This window comes from Canis lupus, chromosome 1 (genome assembly GCF_011100685.1).
Source record: "Canis lupus familiaris isolate Mischka breed German Shepherd chromosome 1, alternate assembly UU_Cfam_GSD_1.0, whole genome shotgun sequence".
NCBI classification, from domain to species: Eukaryota; Metazoa; Chordata; class Mammalia; order Carnivora; family Canidae; genus Canis; species Canis lupus.
The window spans coordinates 104,684,724-104,704,366 of record NC_049222.1 but is presented as its reverse complement, the minus strand read 5'-3'; positions in this window follow the sequence as shown (position 1 = coordinate 104,704,366).

Here is a 19,643-nt window from a genome sequence, read left to right as displayed (position 1 = left end):
TTGGTTTGAGGAGACAAGGCTTAAGTTGAGAAGTCTGTTACAGAATAAAAATTATTTCTGGTAAAATGGTTTGAAGGACGGTGGGTTTTCACTGGTGAGGCTGTTGCCTGGGAGGGATAAGAAAAGCATCTCTGCCTTTGGTTGCAATAGTAGGTATAAACCGCTCCCAAGGTCAAGCTTGTGTAAGGTCAAGATCTTCCCTTCCTGTTGGAACTGCCATTGACTATGAGTGATAGGGCTTAAGATCTCCCTCTGCTGAAAACCTCCTGACTCCATTTTAGTGAGGGTTCCAATTACTAACTTTCAATCAACATTTGATCAATATCTCAACATTTCCTTCACTCTCAGTATTGGGCAGCAAACATTCTCATCCTCAAATGATGATGTTAACCTTGTTTAGGATTCCATGTGATTTCATACTAAATTTTTTTTTTCTGTGTGTGCTTTATTTATGTCAACAAAATATCCTCCATTTAGTGTGGGCCAAGCCCAGACTGCTCCATGATGGACCACTTTGGCAGAAAGATGATTTTGACTGAAAAAGCAATCAAAATGGGGCAGATTCAGGAAATGTCGTTTTCACCCCCTTCACGGACTAAAAAGAATTTAGAGAGAGAACCTATCCCAGGCTGAAAGCTATCACCATATGTAACTACATTATTATATAAACTAAGTTTGAGAAACAGGGAGGAACATAGTTAGGCCTGTTTGAGAAAAGTTCTCTATGGCCTATTGTTTTTGAGTGGCCTAGATGATATTTGTTTATCAAATATTTCCTCGTTTTCTTCTTCCCTGTGAGTTGAATTTCTTCCCTTGGAGTTCCCAGACTTCAACCTTCTTCGTCTCAAAGACATATATCCATTACTTTGCCAGTCCTTGCAACACTCCATTCTATGAAGAGTATCCATATGTATGGTTTAAATTTGATTTTCTTTTTTTATTTTTTTATTTTTTATTGGTGTTCAATTTACTAACATACAGAATAACCCCCAGTGCCCGTCACCCATTCACTCCCACCCCCCGCCCTCCTCCCCTTCTACCACCCCTAGTTCGTTTCCCAGAGTTAGCAGTCTTTACGTTCTGTCTCCCTTTCTGATATTTCCCACACATTTCTTCTCCCTTCCCTTATATTCCCTTTCACTATTATTTATATTCCCCAAATGAATGAGAACATATAATGTTTGTCCTTCTCCTACTGACTTACTTCACTCAGCTAAATTTGATTTTCATGTTTATCTTATGCCAATTTGATTCTTAGTGAATAATGAGAACTTCTTCAGATGTTCTGGTTTATGCTTTTGTATATTTCTCCAATCAATATTTATTTTTCTTTAATTTTTAAATTTATTTATGATAGTCACAGAGAGAGAGAGAGAGAGAGGCAGAGACATAGGCAGAGGGAAGAGCAGGCTCCATGCACTGGGAGCCCGACGTGGGATTCGATCCCGGGACTCCAGGGTCGCACCCTGGGCCAAAGGCAGGCGCCAAACCGATGGGCCACCAGGGATCCCCTCCAATCAATATTTAGCTCCTATTTTATACAACCAATGTTAAGGAAGAAAAAGAAACAGAAAGGCGGTGCCCGGTATCTACATTCTCAGGGAAAATATGAAACACTTAGTACCAACTGTGAGTGTTATGAGAGTTCACTAAAGTATTATGAGGATTAACTCACATGTTCCTAAGGTCCCAGCAAAATATCATGTGTGTGCACAGAGTAAAAGCTCAATATATACTGTATTAATAAAATATCTATGTTATTTTCCAGATGTAGACTTTTTCAGACTCTAGCTATGCTGAGCACTCCTGGCTACATAAGTCTAACTCACTCCCCTATGCTCTCCAGCTGAAGGCTTGACTCATTGTAGCTTCTTGAGATTTCAACAGACCTCTGATGTGGGGGAAACAAGGAACCGGATGATTCTGGAAGATCAAGTTTGACCATACTAGAAAGTGGCCTTCCCTGATGCCAGCAGGTCTCCTTGAGATCATACCAAGAACGATTAAGCACTGCTTCCCCTGCATGTCAATGCTCACTACTCCTATGTTCCTTCCCCTGAAGGACTTCCTGCTTAGTCTGGTTAACAGAGTGTCTTTGGACATAAATCCACCATGGTCTCCATCTGCCAACCTCCTGAACAAAGCAAATTTTCCCTTCCAACTGTGAAAATGAGTAATGGAATGCCTCACTAAAATGGAGTTGGCAAGGAGCTTTTCTGCCCTACTACAGGTAGTCAATTGCAAACCCAGCGGGATGAGATGGGCTTGATCTGATATGGCCTTGATCTTACTTCTAGATACTATTCCTCTATTCCAACTGAAGGAAGAGACACTTATGTTTGAAAAATACTTTCCCTCCTCGTGGGCATTTGAACAGAAATGGACTGACTTAACCGGAAGTAATCACGAACTTCAATGGCCACAACTGCCTTCTTTGATCTTTCCAAAGGAACTTATTTTTTTAAATTTTATTTATTTAATCATGAGAGACAGGGAGAGACAGAGAGAGACAGAGAGGCAGAGACACAGGCAGAGGGAGAAGCAGGCACCATGCAGGGAGCCCGGCATGGGACTCCATCCCGGGTCTCCACGATTACACCCTGGGCCGAAGGCAGCCACTTTTGTTTATTCATTCATGAGACACACACATAGAAAGAGGCAGAGACATAGGCAGTGGGAGAGGCAGGCTCCCTGAGGGGAGTCTGATGTGGGATTTGATCTCAGGATCCCCAGATCATGACCTGGCCAAAGGCAAATGCTCAACCGCTGAGCCACCCAGGAGTCCCCACTACCATCCTCTTTATGAGGAAAATGTTCAACCGATATTGGCCCAATCCACAGTGCCCTTCAGATCAAGATTCAACTAGATCCTCAAAATACCTGTCTAGAATTATTCAATACCCTACACTTAAAATAACCCTTCAGGGCGTCAAGCACATAACAGGATTACAAGGCTCAGGGCCTCCTTCTGTCCTAAGTCACTTCCTATAACATCCCTATTTTACCTGTGAGAAAACCCAAAGTCTGAGGATGGAGGTTTTCCCAGTATTTCTGAGAAACAAATAACATTGTTTTCTGTCTGCATCCGGTTGTTCCTAACCCTCATGTACTAGTGACATCCATTCCCATTGAAACCAAATTTTTCACTGAAACTCATCTATGCAGTTCATTTCTTTCCTTTTTTTTTTTTGAAGATTTTCTTTATTCATTCATGAGAGACACAGAGAGACAGAGAAAGAGGCAGAGACACAGGCAGAGGAAGAAGCAGGCATTATACGGAGAGCCTGACCTGAGACTCGATCCAGGGTCTCCAGGATCACGCCCTGGGCTGCAGGTGGCGCCAACCACTGCGCCACGGGGGCTGCCCTATGCAGTTCATTTCTAAGTATTCCAGTTGATATGGGTAGCCAGTTTCTTTTTGCCTTCACTTCGGAGGAATGGCAATACACCTGGTCAATAATGCCTCCAGGTTACATGGTAGGTCCTTCCTGTTTGTCACAAATCTTAAAGGCTAATAAGAATGACATAAAGTTTTCTGCAAGCTCCTCTTTGTTATGATGTGTAGGTCATTTGCTTCTTTGCTCCCTTATCAAGCTACTTTACATGAAGACATTATCTATCCCTTAAAACTTTTGCCCTAGGAGACTTAAAGTTCCCCCTCACTCCCCCCAAAATACTCTACAGGTTGCTTACACTTAGCTTAGATATTTAAGGTACCTGCTCTCAGAATAGGGACTAGATTTAGATTTGGGCAGACTTCAAGGCATCTTGAATTTCCCCAAACTTAAAACTAAGCAGCAACTTTGAGGATTTCTTGGACTTTGGTAGTTATTGTCAAAGTTGGATTTCAAACTTCCCTTTCAGGTCTCACTCTGTATATGTTTTACTTAAAAAAAAAAAAAAAAGTCTGAAAGAGCCCGTACCTTCAGATATCCCTTTTTTTTTTTTTAATTTTTTATTTATTTATGATAATCACAGAGAGAGAGAGAGAGAGGCAGAGACATAGGCAGAGGGAGAAGCAGGCTCCATGCACCGGGAGCCTGATGTGGGATTCGATTCCGGGTCTCCAGAATCGCGCCCTGGGCCAAAGGCAGGCGCCAAACCGCTGCGCCACCCAGGGATCCCCTTTTTTTTTTAAAATATTTTTTTCTTTATTTATTTATGATAGTCACACACACACACAGAGAGAGAGAGAGGCAGAGACATAGGCAGAGGGAGAAGCAGGCTCCATGCACCGGGAGCCCGACATGGGATTCGATCCCGGGTCTCCAGGATCGTGCCCTGGGCCAAAGGCAGGCGCCAAACTGCTGCGCCACCCAGGGATCCCCCTTCAGATATCCTAATTATCAACTTCCCTTTTTCTTCTTTGGATATAAGGGGGAAGGAAAACACCTTGGAGTGCTCACTCAGAAACATAGGGACACAAATATTGCCCACAGGCATTTATAGCCATCAACTGGACCATGTGGCTTGGTGATATCCCCCTGGCCTCAGAGCCATTTCTGCTACTGTCTTTTAGGTAAGGCCACTGAAGAAATAGTCACACAGTCCCCTTGAACAACCTGCAGTGCTCCCAAACTGCAGGGAATAAACTCTTGTATCCAAGTGACATGTCTAAGGAAAGCACCAGGGTACCTTGGTGGCTCAGATGGCTACGTGTCTGCCTTCAGGCTCACGTCCTGATCCCAGGGTCCTAGGATCAAGACCCTCAACCTGCTCCCTGCTCGGTGGGGAGTCTGCTTCTCCCTCTCCATCTGCTACTCCCCCTGCTCATGTTCTCTCTTTCTCTGTTGCAAATTACACATAAAATCTGAAAAAAAGAAGAGGAAGAAAGAGAGGAAGAAGGGAAGAACCAAACCCTGACTGGACCTGCACACCATCTGGGGATCTGAGGGTAAAGATTTCCCTGAATTGAAGCAGACAATATCTGGAGACACAGATTTCCCTGGATGGACAGGCACATCATTTTCTCACTGGGGCTTCTTCTAACTCTATTGTGGAAAGAAAGTGCCCTCGACGTATACTTCCCAATGTCTTGCAGGAGGCAGAAACCTCTTTTATTTATGACCGTTTTGGAAAAAGGCTCATTATGATTCGGTGCACATTTCTGAAGGTTTAGAAGGTGCAGATTTTGCAAAGCTTTTCTCCCTGAGCTACTAAACAACTTTGGATTTTTTTTTGTTGTTGTTAAAGATTTATTTATTCACGAGAGACACACAGAGAGAGAGAGGCAGAGGAGAAGAGGGCTCCCCACGGGGAGCTAGACGTGGGATTCAATCCCAGGATCCCGGGATCAGGCCTGGGCCTAAAGCAGATGCTCAACCTCTGAGCCACCCAGGATCCCATTTTTTTTTTTCTTCAAGATTTTGTTTATTTACCCATGAGAGACACAGGAAGAGAGGCAGAGACACAGGCCGAGGGAGGAGAAGCAGGCTCCATGCAAGGAGTCCGATGGACTCAATCCCTGGACAGGAATCATGCCCTGGGCTGAAGGTAGGCGCTGAACCTCTGAGCCACCCAGACAGCCCTCAACTCTGGATTTGATTTGATTTGATTAATTTTTATCTCTTTAAAGATTGCATTTATTAATTCAAGAGAGACACACAGAGAGAGATAGAGATATAGGCAGAGGGAGTCCCACGTCGGGCTCCCTGTATGGAGCCTGCGTCCCCCTCTGCCTGTGTCTCTGCCTCTCTCTCTTTCTCTCTGTGCCTCTCATGAATCAATGAATCAATCAATTAATCTTTAAAAACAATCCTAAGATATAACACAAATGATGATTGAAACAAAAAGATTTCAATGATATAAAAGACTCAGAAATATTAGCTGTTTTCTTTATAGCATTCTGAATATATGTTCAGATTGTGAATAAATGACAGAGACATAATCATCCACAAATAGATTTATAAATTTTGTGCCATTGAGAATAGGTCCTAAGTCATCAAGACAATATTCTACTCTATCAATTTTAATGTGTGTAGTACTTTTGAAAAGTTTAGGTGTGTGCGGCACCTGGTGGCTCAGTTGGTTAAGCATCCAACTTTTGATTTCAGCTCAGATTGTGATCTCAGGGGTATGGGATAGAGCCTCACATTGGGCTCTGTGCTCATGGAGTCTGCATGTCCCTCTCCCTCTGCTCCTCCCCCTGTGCTTTCTATTTCCAAAATAAATAAATAAAATATTAAAATAAATAAATAAATAAAAGTTTATGTGTGTGCATAAAATGTAAAAGGTAGATCAGTTTTCTGTGGATATCTTATTGTTTTCATCACTGATCTCAGGTTTGAAAAATGTCATGGGGATCACTGGGTGGTGCAGCGGTTTGGTGCCTGCCTTTGGCCCAGAGCGTGATCCTGGAGACCCGGGATTGTTTCCCACGTCGGGCTCCCGGTGCATGGAGCCTGCTTCTCCCTCTGCCTATGTCTCTGCCTCTCTCTCTCTCTCTGTGTGTGTGTGACTATCATAAATAAATAAAAGTTTAAAAAAAAAGAAAAAAAAAGAAAACTGTCATGAACATAATTTTACAGCAGTCTCTATATTGATTGGATCTCTGGTAGATAAATTCTAGGTCAGAGATCTTAGGTTAAAATCTGGTTTTTTACATTTACTGAATGTGTGACAAAATTGTCTCAAAAGAGGAAGAGAGGCAGGTGGGTGGCTCAGTTGGTTAAGCATCTAACTTGGGCTCAGGTCATGATCTCAGGGTCCTGAGATCAAGCTCCGCATCAAGCTTCGTGCTCAGTGCGGAGCCTGCTTCTCCCTCTCCCTCTGCCTGCTGCTCCCCTTGCTGTGCTCTCTCTGTGTATCAAATAAATACATAAAAATCTTTTTTTTTACAAAAGAGGACGAATATGTTTGATCTCCTAGACTATTTGTGTGTGTGTGTGTGTGTGTGTGTGTTGATCTATGGAAACTTCTAGAATCTAGTAATTAGTAATGCTCAGAAAGTATTGTTGTTGCGTTTCTCACTTTAACCTGTAAAACCTATAATTGTAATAAAACCCATTCATTTCATGTTCTGGGATAAATCTTTCCTCGGAATTCTACCTCTTTGTTATTTAAAAGTGTATTCCTTTATGTATAGGCTAATTCCTTGTTAGAAATGTAGACTCAGTGCCCATCCTAACTCCTGAATCGGAGCCTGCATTTTTAACAAGAACTCCAAATCACTGTTCTGAAATTCTAATTCACATTAGAATATGATGGTGCATTTCTAACCCACACAACATTCCAGGTAACAAATATACACAACTTATGTAGTATGATATGAATTCAGTCCTTAAACATGGATGTATCCTGTTGACAGCTTCAGTTTACAATTTATATTGGAGAAACACACAGTATTGATAGTGGTTCTATGGATCAGATGCCATCTTGTTGCCTCCAAGGTAAAGAATATATGAGTATATCACATCAAGAGTCACATGCTCTACTGACTGAGCCAGCCAGGCACCCATCTCTTGCAGGTTTTTAAAATACACTTACTGGACACTTTTGCTCCCAATTTTTGTTTTACTATTTGCATACTTACTGTCAGTTTGAATTTTTATTTAGGTCATGCGTAGGAAACTATAGGATATCAGGAAAACTATTGATATTCTCTTTTTCCTTTATGAGCATTGTCATGATGTTTATTTTGAATTCTTTGTCAGGTGATGACTAGTTATATATACATTTATGGTCAGTTTTGGAGTTTTATCTTGTTCCTTCAACTGGAACATGTTTTTCTGTTTTTTTGTATGCCTTTAGGGTGTTGCACTGTTTTGAGAATTTATTTTTTTAAGATTTATTTATTTTATTAAAAATATTTTGTATGTAATTGTGTATTTATTTAAAAAACCCATCTATTTACTTGAGAGAGAGTGATCATGGGGAGAAGGACAAAGACAAGGGAGAGAGAGAAACCTCAGCAGACTCCCTGCTGAGCACAGAGCTTGATGGGGGCTTGATCTCACACACCTCAGATTATGACTTGAGCCAAAATCAGAGTCCAACACTTCCAATTGAGCCACCCAAAGAGAGAGAGAGAGGAGCAGGGATAGAGGCAGGGTAGGGGCAAAGCAAGAGGGAGAGAATATCAAGCAGACTCCTCACTGAGCATGGAGCCTGACGTGGGGGCTGAGTCCCATGAGCCCCAGATCATGACCAGAGTGAAACCAGGAGTGGGTTGCCCAACCAACTGAGCCACCCATATTTGGGAATATAAAAACCAGCCTGAGGTCCCAGGCTTTCTGAATTTGCTTTGTATAGAAGAAGACAAAGTCAGTTGTGCTAGTAAATTCTGAATCCTATTCAACATATTCTGAGGGCATATAAAGTCTGAGATTTTGTAATTTCCCAATTAAGGAAATGTTTGTTGGTTCCTATTTAGAATATGATAGATTTCTCTCCCTGATGTTTGATTTTAGCTCTGCCATCTCTCTGGTGTTTGCAGAAATACTTAATATGCTGCCATTCCTTCTGCCCTTGCTGTCATGTGTGACAGAATCAAGTCCCCTCAGGCAGCTGCAATGAAGTAGATCACGGCCCACACAGGTCACTCATGTCTTCTTTCCTGAGCAGAGTTGAGAGTTTTCTCACAATCTTGCCATGCAGTGCCAGGTGAGTGGTGAGCAAGCATAAAAACCTTTTTGTCCCTCTTTCATATGGTTCTTCTTCATTTTGTGTTTCCTTGGGGGTACTGTGTTCTCCCAGCTGGATTCTGGAGCACTCCAAAAGGCAATCTCATCAGTTTGTTTCTCCATGGAGGAGCAAAGTCTTGGTGCTTCTTATTCCTCTAATCTGCTCATGTCCTGTGATGGGCATCAATTTTTTACATTAGCACCTTATAGTATATGCACATAAGTATAGTAAGTGGAATAATCTAATCTCTTTCAGTTATGCCTTTTCATCACACTTTGGGCTTATGGACAAAGACAGACAAAGATTCTTTCCATGGGGTGGGTTATATTGGGACGATATGGAAACTGTGGCCATGAGAATTGAGTTAGTGAAAGACTGGGAAGATGAGGGGGGAGTGGGAAGAGGAGAAGGAATATTATGATGGATAGAACGAAACTGGAGTACTTACCCATAATGAAATCCTTACTGCCAGGAGAGATCAAGGATCTAAAACATTTGGGGGAAAAATCTTACTTTATGACAGCTATGTTTGCAGAACAATATCTTTTTTTTTAATTTTTTTTTTTTATTTACTTATGATAGTCACAGAGAGAGAGAGAGAGGCGCAGAGACACAGGCAGAGGGAGAAGCAGGCTCCATGCACTGGGAGCCCGATGTGGGATTCGATCCCGGGTCTCCAGGATCGCGCCCTGGGCCAAAGGCAGGCGCCAAACCGCTGAGCCACCCGGGGATCGCCAGAACAATGTCTTTATGAATGCCAGGACCCAAACCACGTTTTAAACATACATATGCTCCAAAACAAAATTTGGAAAACCTGGAAAGTCACATAGTCAATGCTGAAAATAATCGTTCAAATCATTTCAAAAATAGAATTGGATTAATTATTCAAATATTTCTGATTACTAGAAATTTACAAATGGAGATAAAATCTCTCCGTTTTTTAAAAAATATTTCATTTATTTTCATGAGAGACAAAGACAGAGGCAGAGACATAGGCAGAGAGAGAAGCAGGCTCCATGCAGGGAGCCTAATGTGGAACTCGAATCCAGGACTCTAGGATCATGCCCTGGGTGGAAGGCAGGTGCTCCACTGCTGAGGCACCCAGGTGTCCCTGAAGATAAAATTTCTAAATATCAATTCGAGAAGTCCTGTTTTGAGGGTTTATTAATTATCCTTTCACCCACAAATAATTCCTCTTTGTTCCAAAGTCTCCAACTTTGATATTCATGGGAAGGTCTTGATCCACCCATCCCTATTCCGTAGTATCACATACTAGGTAATTTGGAGCCAGTGATCATGCATTGTGAACTTAGGAAGATCTTTAGTGAGGACTCTAACTTCAACAATTACCAAGGTATTTGCCATGGGGATGGCTTTTAGCAATGCAATGAATCTGGGGAAAATATTAACCATGGGTCAAATCCTAATAAATACCAGAGAATTCAGTTTCTACAGAACCAGTATAAAATAAATAAATGTGGGGAAGTCTTCTATCAAAGCTCAAACTTTACTAAATATCATTGATTCTCTCCCAGAGAGAAGACTTACAAATGAAGCAAATGTGGCAAAGTTTTTTGTTTTGTTTTTTTTTTGTGGCAAAGTTTTTAAACAGTCTTCATAACTCACTCAAGAAAAAGTCTTTATACTGTGAATAACTTTACATATATAAGGAATGTGGCAAGGCCCTTAACCTGTATTCAAATATTTTGACATCCAAAAGTGTATAGTGGAGAAAACCTTACAGATGAAAGGAATGTGCAAAGTCTCTATCCGGAGTACTGGGGAGAAACCTCAAAAAGGTAAATAAAATGGCAAAACCTTTAATAAGCACTCCAACCTTTCTTGCATCAGAGAATACAAACTGGGAAGGAACCTTACAACGTAAGGAGTTTGCTCAAGCCTTTAATTATTGCTCAGACTTTCCTTGATATCACAGTATGAATACCTGGGGAGAAACCCCACAAATGCAGAGAATATAAGCAAAGCCTTTAAACAGAACTACAACCTAAGCACCACTTGAACACTTGTACATTCATACTGGGAGAAATCCTAAAAATGTAAAAAATATGTGGCAAAATGTTTGTCTGGATTTCAAGTCTCCCTCGATGGAGGACAATACATGCAGGGGAGAAGCCCTACAAATGTAGAGAATATAGCCAAATCATTAACTAGAGCCACCACCTACTATAAATTAGAGAATACAGCCTGGAGACACCTGGAACAAACGTAAAGAATGTGGTAACGTCTTCACCCCGAAATTGACACTTCCTCAACATCAGAGAGTGCTTACTACATAGAAACCCTAGAAATGAAGAGGGAAAGATCTTTATTTTCAATATATATTTTGGGGGCAGCACGGGTGGCTCAGCAGTATAGCGCCCCCTTCAGCCCAGGGCCTGATCCTGGAGACCCGGGATGGAGTCCCACATCGGGCTCCCTGCATGGAGCCTGCTTCTCCCTCTGCTTGTTTCTGTCTCTGTGTGTCTCTCTCATGAATAAATAAAAATCTTTAAATAATATATATACATATTAGAAAAAAACAGGTTCATACACCATAAAAACATTAAAGATGTTCAAAACATTAAAGATGTCATAAGATGACAATCTATGTAATGAAAAAAAAAATCCCAGTAAGTATCAGATTAACAGCAGAATGTACTAAGCCTATAGCACTTTTAAGAGATTAATCTGGTCCAGCTTTTTACTGCAAACTTGCAGGATTCTACATCTTTTATGTCATCCTTTCTTTTCCTGTAGTGCAATAGAAGCAGGGCAAGTTAAGAGGGTTTTTCTCAGTCATAGGAGTGTAGCTACCTGTTGGTCATACTTTGTTTTTTGTTTTAAAAAATTATATATTTAATCCTTATATATCCTTATATATTTAATCCACGCACGGAGAAGGAGAAAGAGAGAGAGAGAGAGAGAGAAAGAGAGGCAGAGACACAGGCAGAGGGAGAAGCAGGCTCCATGCAGGGAGCCTGATGTGGAACTGGATCCCTTTGATTTCTTTGATCCCGGGACTCCAGGATCCCGCCCTGGGCCGAAGGCAGCCACTAATGGCCAAGCTACCCAGGGTCCCCTGGTCATAACTTCCAAGTGGCACCTGACATACCTTGGGAGCCTTTGAAATATTTTCTCTATGGTTTGGGATAGAGACTTCTTTTCTAGTTTCTCTTTCTGTTTGAAAGATTACATTTATTTATTCACTAGAGACACACACACACAGAGGCAGAGACACAGGCAGAGGGAGAAGCAGGCTCCTTGCAGGAAGCCTGATGTGAAACTTGATCCCAGGACCTTGGGATCACAACCTGACCCAAAGGCAGATGCTCAACCACTGAGCCAGAGAGGCATCCCTCTTTTCCAGTTTCACTGTGTCCAGAGGTGTGTCCATCGGCAACTCTGGCCCCTTGGATGTCTTCTAGGCCATCACCATCAGTCCCCAGATTCCAGGTGTGTGAAGCTTTAAGTCACAGCCATAGTTTCCGTTGGCTGCTCCAATATCCTGTGCCAGATTCTACATGAGCAGATAAATACCACAGTTCCCATATGTCCATTGGGCAGGAAGCTCAACAAATACATCGCAAACATTATAGGCTTTGGATCTTGTTCTGCTATACATTGTATGGAACACATAGACTAACTCCATGCAGCATTCAGATGTTCCTCAGATGTTTCATGTGTAGGACTCATTCTGGTTGTCATTCTGTGCACTCACAAGTAAAGGCCAACACCTTCATAGGAACAATATCTCACCAAGATCTTCTCTGAGATGACAGCTACCCCAAGGATTCATGTCCTTGAGAGTATGTTTGTCAATTTTTATACCCCTGTCTGCCATCATTGTAATTTTTCTTTTTCATTAGATCATGTGGAGGGAAGTGAACAACACTGACCAAACAGGTGTCCAGATATAAACAGATAGAACCTGTTTCTTTCCGTGGCATCTGGTCACAAGAAAACCAGATGAAGGGACACCTGGGTGGCTGAGCGGTTGAGTGTCTGCCTTCAGCTCAGATTGTGATCCCAGAGTCCTGGGATGGAGTCCCACATCAGGCTCCATGCAGGAAGCCTGCTTCTCTCTCTGCCTATGTCTCTGCCTCTCTCTATGTGTCTATCATGAATAAATAAATAAAATCTTTTTTAAAAAAGAAAGAAAAACTGATGAAGACTCATGATACAGAACATCCAGAAAATTTAGGTTAGAGCAAGTGGGTACCTTGCTGAATTCAGGATTGTGGAGTCATTGTGAGGAAGAGGTGGTACACAGGGAACTTTACTTCAGTTGGGCCAGTTCCCCATCTGTGTTATCCTGTGAGTTCTGGTGTCATCCCTGATGGATCATCCATGGACCAAAGACTTTTTTATTAGCATGGCAGCAGCATTTATTTGACATTCTTCTTAAGGAAAGCTTTCTAATATACGCATCCCAGAAAACTCTGTTTATGTTAAGTTGCTTTTTCTTTTATTTTATAAAATAGAAATAAAAGAGACTAGACCAGACTAAATTAATATGAACTGTGTGTGGTGAATTTCTTAGGACAGGCTTAGCAATGATAGAGGCAGAGATATCAGAGTCTACCGCCAGATCCCTCCCTAGCCCAAACCAGATCTACCCCCTTCTGAGGCTGTGTCCAGGTCTGGCCTAGCTCTGGGATCTCTTCCCTTCCCAGGACCGATTAGAGGAGATCAGATTCTGAGTGGCTCTTCTTTTCATCTCTTCAGGGCTGGTGCTCACAATTCCCCAACCCACAATATGATAAATGGGAGCAAAGGACTATAGATCTTAGTAACTTCATTTGTGCTTTTTTTTTTTTCAGTATATAGTTGTTAACTAATTTTTTGAAAGATTTTATTTATTCACTCATTAGAATACACAGAGAGAGAGAGAGAGAGAGAGCGAAAGAGAGAGAGAGGCAGACACACAGCCAGAGGGAGAAGCAGGCTCCATGCAGGGAACCTGAAGTGGGACTCAATCCCAGGTCTCCAGGATCACACCCCGGGCCGAAGGCAGTGCTAAACCGCTGAGCCACCCGGCTGCCCTTCATTTCTGTGTTTAACATTAAATCCTGTGCTTCATGACCCTTTCTTTCTTTCTTTTTTTTTTTAAAGGTTTGTTTTTTTTTAAAGATTTTATTTATTTATTCATAGAGATGCAGAGAGAGAGAGAGAAAGAGAGAGGCAGAGACACAGGCAGAGAGAGAAGCAGGCTCCATGCAGAGAGCCTAACGTGGGACTCAATCCAGGGTCTCCAGATCATGCCCTGGGCTGCAGGCGGCGCTAAACCTCTGCGCCACCAGGGCTGCCCTTCATGACCCTTTCATCTAGATTCCTATTTTCCATTCCTGGAGATTCAGTAGTTGCTCAACTTACAAAATATAAATATCTATACATTATGACCTGATTGAAAAACAATGCAGCTAATTAATATCCTTCTGACCTCCTATAGTTAGGATATTTTATTAGATATTTTTAATAAATTTGTGTTGAGAACTCCTAAGATATACTCTTTCAGCAAATTCCAAATATAATAGACATAGAATTATGTGTAGTCTCAGATTTCCAGAATCTGTACATCCTGTATACCTGAAATTTTGTACCATTTGACCAAAAACTCCTATTTTGTCCTCAGTCATTTCCTGACCATCACAATTGTATTATATCCTTTTTAAAACAGATTTTATTTATTCATTAGATACAGAGAGGCAGAGACATAGGTAGAAGCAGGCTCCTTGGAAGGAGCCCAATGTGGGACTTGATCCTGGACCCCAGGATCACATCCTGAGCAAAGGCAGACACTCAACTGCTGAGCCACACGGGCATCCCAACTGTACTCTATTCTTATGAGTTCAACGCAGATTCCAGGTATTATTGAGATAATACAGTATTTGCCGTTTTGTGTGGCTTATTGTTATTGCCTAACATCCTCAAGGCTCACCTACTTTGTCCCAAATGGAAGCCTGTCGTTTTTTTAAAGGCTGAATTTTGGATACGGATATCTATAGATAGATAGACATAGATATTATAGACGTTATATAGTACGTATGACATGTAATAGATTCTGATATATTTCTATATCGTAAACAATATTACATTATAGTAGATAGAGAGGGATATAGCTATATCACATTCTCTTGAACCACTCCTCCTGGAAATTGGGGAAACTACAGGGAGATGACACTTCCTATTTGCTAGAATAACTAAGTTTCAGGAAAATACAAGGTAACCCCAATGTGGAAGAGTTAAAATGAATATATATTGCTAACGAGAGTGGACAGACTATAGGAAAACAGGCATATACTTACACAGTCATGTTTCTATCCTGTTAAGAAAATACAAACACAACAATGAGAGCTCTCTGAACTAATCTACCCTTTCTCTAGTTTTCCATTTATCCTTATTTCACACCTATAATCTACAAACCTTTTTTTGTTGTTGTTGTTACAATAGGGAAACAGAAGATGAAGCACATAGGTCGGGCCCAGTACCTACATCTTCTTCGTTATTATGGGACACCTAATGCCCAGCTTGGATGGTGTAATGGGGACGAAATCGCATCGTATATGTGAAGTTGCCAACATGGTGCACTGTAACTTCCTTGTGAACAAAATTCATGCTCAATCAACATTGCAGTAACCTATACACGTTGTTTTCCACACAGAGACTTGCTCAGACATCAGCACATTGACTAGACTCCCTTCTGTGAACTCCAAAATGCGAAGAAAGAATGTGGTTCCTCAGGGTGGTGATTGGCGTTCTTTATTGGGAATCCACAACAGAGGAAACTCAGGACAGAGAAAAGTAAATAGTAGACTCTTTGCTGGGAACTCACCAGGAGTTGTTGGGGCTGACATAAGATGGTGGGGGTAGGGTGCTCAGGTGTGCGGTGCCTGCATTCTCTAGTGTAGAGCCACTAAACATGGGTCTATTTGATTAAATTAAAGGTATGGACTATTAGTGGACATTCAGGAATGAAGGTGGCGTGCTCTATGTCACCTTGGAAGCACTGTTTTCACCGGAAAGTAAACTGACTCCCCAAATTGTAAGTCCTTTGTTCTCCTTCGTCTGAGTCTGAGCTCAGGAAAATGTGAATGGCAGTTCATGCAACCCAGAGTTGGAGCTGCCAGGAACTCTGTTCTCTGAGCCGTTCTGAGAAGCGAAGATCAGGGACTGGCAGCAGAACCGTGGAGGGCCAGTTATGGTCTAAGTGATCATTTTTGACCAAATCTGAAGGGACAATTGTCTGATAGGCTCTGCAAGCCACATTTAGGCAGAGGGAATATTCCCGATGCAAATTCCGGGTCTTTTGAAGCTCTGTGCCCATGATGTTAGCACTGAAGTTTGAAACAGGGATCCGGGAGCTTTAGAAGATCTGCTGCGCTCATGGACATCTTATGCATTCATATTACACAAGGTGATCCTTAATGTCCAGTCTGTGATCCCCACCCGCTCTGGGGTCCTCTTCATTGTGGCTGATGCTGTACCCAGCTTCTTGAGGGCTTCGCATGTATTCTCTTATGTGCATGTGTGAAGTCTTAGCAATAAGGAAGTGAGAGGGAGGGTGTGTTCAAATTCTGGGTGAGATAACAACGCTGGTTAGGGGATGGACTGGTCTGTCCATAGACTCTGGTCCCACCTTGCCTGACCTGTGAACTCAAGTGTGTGGGCTTGCTTGAGATGGGTTTTGGGTGTCCTGCTCTGGAGAGGAGGGCTGATGAAGAGAGGAGCACACAGCTACAAGTTTAGGCTCTGAGAGGGGCAGTGTGCACCACAAATATTCCCTGTGCATGTGCAGTGCTTCGTGGACAATCCTGGGGAGGCGCTCTGGGGAGCCAACACCAAGGGTGAAGTCTGGGGTACTGATGGCAGAGTCCTACTGGTCTGTGGTGCGCATGTGCAAAAGTGGGCAGAGCGGGTCAGGAAACGTATCATACTCAGGTTCTGCCCAGGGGAAGATGTTTAGGCCAAGTGAGAAAGCGGTCCAAAGGAAAGGTGGTCTGGTGTGGTGTCAAAAGGTGAAAGGATGAGGGCGCCTGGCTGGCTCAGTACATTAAGCATCTGCCTTCTGCTCGGGTCACGATGTGGGGATCCAGGGATAGAGCTGGGAGTTGGGCTCCCTCCTCAGCAGGGAGCCTGCTTCTCCCTCTCTCTGCTCCTTCACATGCTTGTACTCTATCAAATAAAAAAAAAAAATCTTAAAAAAAGAAGGATGAAATATTGTACAAATTCTTTTATTTTTTTTCTAGTTCTGCTTTTTAAAAAAAAGAAGATTCTATTTATTTATTCATGAGAGACACACACAGAGAGGCAGAGACATAGGCAGAGGGAGAAGCAGGCTCCCCGAAAGGAGCCTGATGTGGGACTTGATCCCGGAACCCCAGGATTATGCCCTGGGCCGAAGACAGATGCTCAAGCACTGAGCCACCCAGGCGTCCCGTTTGTTTTGTTTTTGAGGAATCATTTAGAAATTGTGTATTCGGTGTAAGAATGTAAGTCATGATGGGACAACAATCTCCTTCCCCAGAGCCGCCCAGTTAAGTCACATGTGTACAAATCAAAGATCTATATTTCATGATGTGTGTAACAGGAGGCAGATACATTCAATTTTGTAACCGTAGAAGGAAGAGTGTTTGCACGAGGGTGTTGTGCTTACAATCACTGTGGAATATGTTTTATATTCCGCCGCTCCGATCCACTTCTACTGATGTGAAAATGCCAGTTTCATGCAGCATTGGTTAAGGAATGCAATGTCACTGACAACGAGTGTGATAGGACAATATTTATGTAAACCAACCATTACGTATTTATGTTGAACACAGTACAAAATATTTTAGTGTCTATGTGTTTTATACTCTGAAATTGCAGAACGGAAGCCCCACCCCAACCTCACAACCTGTATGTCTGAAGGTCAAACTATTACTGACTGGGGGTAATTCATGGGCATTTTTAAACTTTATTTAGATATTTCTCATTATACAATTGATGATATGCCTACGTGTATGTTTGCTATCGCTATCTTAACCAATTGCAAGTATTAAGGAGGTCCTAAAAACAGAATTCTGTTTTTAAAGTCTGAATTTCATTGAGCTTAACTGGGCTTTCTGTTTAGGGCGCTAGAAGCTTAAAATCAAGGTTTCCTGAGGCATTGAATGTACTGGTTTCCACCTGATCTCCATGGTCACAACTTGTGCGTGGTATCCTCAAGGGAGACAGACGATGTTGAGTCTCCCTGTTTACTCAGAATTTTATCCGTGCTTCTTTACTGCCAATTCAACTGAAGGAACTACTAGGCATTTTATATAAGTAAGGTTATTGCCCCATGGCTGGAACTTCACAGTTTTGAACCAAGTACAAATAAGACAATTAATGAGTAGGAGAATGAATAGTGACCTCCAAATGTACCCCTACAATTTCTACCACCCCCAGCTCCATCCCTTCCCACCTTCCTCTTTATCTCCCATTGTGACCTTAAGGTCTTCACCTCTGTGACCTTTACATTTCCGTGAAAACTCTTTGTCTGCAAAGGACTCTCCTAGTCTTCATTGCTCTTCTAAGTCCATGAAGTGTGTTTCAGACCTCTATACCAATAAACCCTTCTTGCCTGATTCTAGAGCTCTCTTCCTTCCATTGTCCCAAACCTCCATGTATTCTTTCCTCCTCCTCCAATGCCATTTGTCTCTTCCCCACCCAATTCCAATGATTTTAGCCCATTTATCGTGTCTCTTATGTCCATTATCAATATCTGACCCATCATTTAACAGAGTCCTTAGTTTCCTCATGACCCTACACTCATTACCCACAACCCTACACTGCCTGACTTTCTCATGGACCCTTTGGCCTACTGATGCCCTCTCTTCTCCCAGCTCTGATGATCCCCCTCCACCCACATACACTCTGTTCCCCAGGTATCATCTGTTCTCCCCCTCCTTCATCTCTCATTGCAACACTGAACACTCCCAGGACTGCATTCACAAGTAACTATCCCCCTTCCACCCATATGTTCTTTGACCCATCACAGGCAATAAAGTTGCATATGTCTTTTACCCAATCTTGCCTTTGAACTCCCTTTGCCCATTAATTTGTCATCCACTATCCCCTTCTTTCTCATGATTTCCTTTACCTTCTCATTCCCTCAACACTAGGGCTCATACCCTTAATGTCCCTGCATACACCCACCCAACCTTAAAATGTGTAGTGCACTTTAACCCCTCAGTGACATTTAACAACCTAGTGCTTTTAGTCGTGTTCCAAGTTACAGAACGTGTCTCAATGTTCAAGTCCTAATCCTCAGTGCCTGTAACTGTAACCTATTTTGGGCAATAGGATCTTTGCAGATGTAATTAAGTTGGTTGTCATACTGGTTTCAGGTAAACCCCAATTCAATCCCTGTTGTCCTATTGAGATGAGGGAAGTTTGTTTATTATTATTTTTAAAAACATTTTATTTATTTATTCATGAGAGACAGAGAGAGACAGACAGAGACAGAGAGGAGCAGAGAGAGAGAGAGAAGCAGGCTCCCTGCAGGGAGCCTGATGTGGGACTCAATCCTGGGACTCCAGGATCACTCCCTGGGCTAAAGGCAGGGGCTCAACCACTCAGCCACCCAGGCATCCCAAGAGGGAAGTTTAGACACAATGCTGTGTGATGAAGGGACAATGATGTGTCTCAAGCCAAAGAAGATCAAGGATAGCTATAGTTCCCCGAAGTTAGAAAGGAAGACTCAATTCTTGAGACAAAAGGTGGCCCTGCCAACAGCTTGGCTTCAGATGTCTAAGTGCCTCCAGAAGTGTGACACAATAATTTTTTGGGTTCTTTAGCACCCAGTTGTAATAATTTGTTACAGCAGTCCTAAGAACTAACATGGGTCCTGTCTTCTCTTCCCTTGTGGCTGTGTTACCCCAAGCTCCCAGACTCTGTGCATTTCATTTATCCCTGTGTGCTCATTGTTACCGCCTCCCCTGTCCCATATCACTACTTGTCTTCATGCCATGTACCTCAACCTAAAGTGGCACTGCTCATTA